The sequence below is a fragment of the Myotis davidii genome, unplaced genomic scaffold (genome assembly GCF_000327345.1).
Source record: "Myotis davidii unplaced genomic scaffold, ASM32734v1 scaffold575, whole genome shotgun sequence".
Taxonomy (NCBI): Eukaryota; Metazoa; Chordata; class Mammalia; order Chiroptera; family Vespertilionidae; genus Myotis; species Myotis davidii.
The window spans coordinates 1629916-1632078 of record NW_006290306.1 but is presented as its reverse complement, the minus strand read 5'-3'; the positions used below and the strand labels follow the sequence as shown (position 1 = coordinate 1632078).

Here is a 2163-nt window from a genome sequence, read left to right as displayed (position 1 = left end):
GTTGTCTCCCACACGCTCCCTGTCTGGGGATCAAACCAGCGACCTGGATATGTGCTCCGACTGGGAGTCGAACCTGCCACGTTTTGGTATACAGGACAGTGCTCCAACCAGCTGAGCCACACTTCTCCAGGGCTAGAAGGCATTCTTAAGTGATCACAGGGGAGTTCCCAGGCCCCTGCTCCTCATCGCTTACCCCACTGATGCCCAGTGATCCCTAGAAACATCAATGATGAGAGAGAATCATTTATCAGCTGCCTCCTGCATGCCCTCTACAGGGGATCGAGCCCATAACCCGGACATGTTCTCTTGACTGGAATCGAACCCGGGACCCTTCAGTCCACAGGCCGGCACTTTATCCACTGAACCAAACCGGCTAGGGCTAAAAGGGGATTTTTGAAGGGGATGGATAGAGGGTTATAGGGTGAAGGAGCCTCCTGTCTCACAAAAGGGGACCCCAGTTTTTCTTCCTCTTTTAGAAGTCTATTAAGAAGAGACACATATAACAACTTAAGAGTATTTTCTCACTCTTACATAAACAAAACATTTTTGTTATTGTTGCTGTTAATCCTTACACGAGGAAATTTTTCCATTGATTTTTTAGAGAGAGAGAGAGAGAAACATCGATGTGAGAGAGACACATCTATTGGTTGCCTCCAACTGAGGTACAAACCCTTGACTGGAATAGAACTCATGAACCTTCAATCCGCAGGCCGGCGCTCCATCCATGGAGCCAAACTGGCTAGGGCTAAACAAAACACTATCAGGAACAGTGACTATCTTGGTTTCTTAAACTCAGCACACCCAGTTTTTAGTCCTCCCTTGTTCCTTTCATTCCACTCTCCTCAGGCCACTCTACGCTCCGGTGCAGGACCTGCACATGACCCCAATTCTGATGCCCTGGTTTGCTGTGTCACACCCTTGCTGTCCGGGACATCTTTCTTATTTCTGACCTGACACATTCTTGCTGTGCTGGTCCATTTACTCTGGGAAGATGGAGTACAGCTTTCCTCAAAATAACCCATTTAGAGACCTGGCCTGTAATTCAATACTACCTCCCCACCCTCCCTGCCACCTTCTTCTCTCTGGATTATCCCAATTGTCATAAGAGAGAAGAGATAGGACAGTCCTTTATCTGATCCCTGAACTGTGCAGGTGCCCTAAAAAGCCGGCTCTTCCTTCCAGCAGAGGCTCTGAGGCTGTCTGCTGACCTGAATCTGGGGGCGCTTCCTCTCTGTGGGATCCTAAAGGTCTGCCCCTTGGAGGATGCTAGGGGCAGGTGGTGGCCCTGTTAAGGGGCCCAGACTCTATCAGGGCTTGTTCCTAATCCAGGTCTTTCAGGGACCTCCTTCTTAGCTCTTCGCAAACATCTAGGACCCTGAAGGCCTCGGAGATTCTGGTGGCACCATTAACCTGCCAGTTCTATGATCGTGGGGAATCACTTCACTGTTCTGAGCCTTGGTTCCCTCATCTGAACTGAGCATTTGTGGCCTTGTCCTCAGCTTTCCCCTGGCTGTGGAGTTCTTCCTCCTGCAGAGAAGGTAGTGATTGGACCTTGTGGTGTGAATCCTTAGGGCTCCCTCTTCCCTGCTAGCCACTGCCCCTGGGGGAGACAGGCAAGAATCACGGGGACACTAGAGACCCTGGGGTTCAAAACAAGTGTCTCCCCCTACCCGGGGGCTTTGAGGCCCTGTAAGCACAATGGCAAGGCCATTAAGAGAGCAGTGGCAGCCATAGGCTGCTACACACCCATCTGACACGCCTAGGCTGTTATTTGAAAGAACCAGAAAGTTCTGTCTCAGGCCTGCCCTTTTGCGCCGCCTCCCAGCTCTGGTGGCCAGCCCTGCGCACCCATTCCCCCAGGCTTCTGGCGTCCCCTGACTCAGCCTGCCACTGTCCATAGCCCTCTGCCCTCCCACGCTGGGGCTGGTGGCTCCAGCACCAGGGCTAGCTTGTTGTCCTCGCCTCCTCCCCCACCATCGGCCTTGGCTCCTCCCCAGCTCTGCCTTTCAGGCCTGACTCTCCTGCCAGCTGCCATGGGGGCTGGGTTGACCCTTCAATGGGTCCCAGCTGGCCCTGTGATTCACCAGGCTTTGCTGGGCCATCGGGCTTCTTCCCTAGTCACTAGACAGCTTTTTAAAATTTTTTATTTTCTTTATTATTTTT

The 2163-nt window shown here is 52.1% G+C and overlaps 2 protein-coding genes across 2 annotated transcripts in view; one reads left to right on the top strand and one right to left on the bottom strand.

Moving 5' to 3' along the window:
• Nucleotides 1-2163, bottom strand: part of PNKD (paroxysmal nonkinesigenic dyskinesia) — a 67106-nt gene that overhangs the window by 52630 nt on the left and 12313 nt on the right. The gene's annotated exons all lie outside the window — the stretch shown is intronic.
• Nucleotides 1-2163, top strand: part of TMBIM1 (transmembrane BAX inhibitor motif containing 1) — a 19387-nt gene that overhangs the window by 8917 nt on the left and 8307 nt on the right. The gene's annotated exons all lie outside the window — the stretch shown is intronic.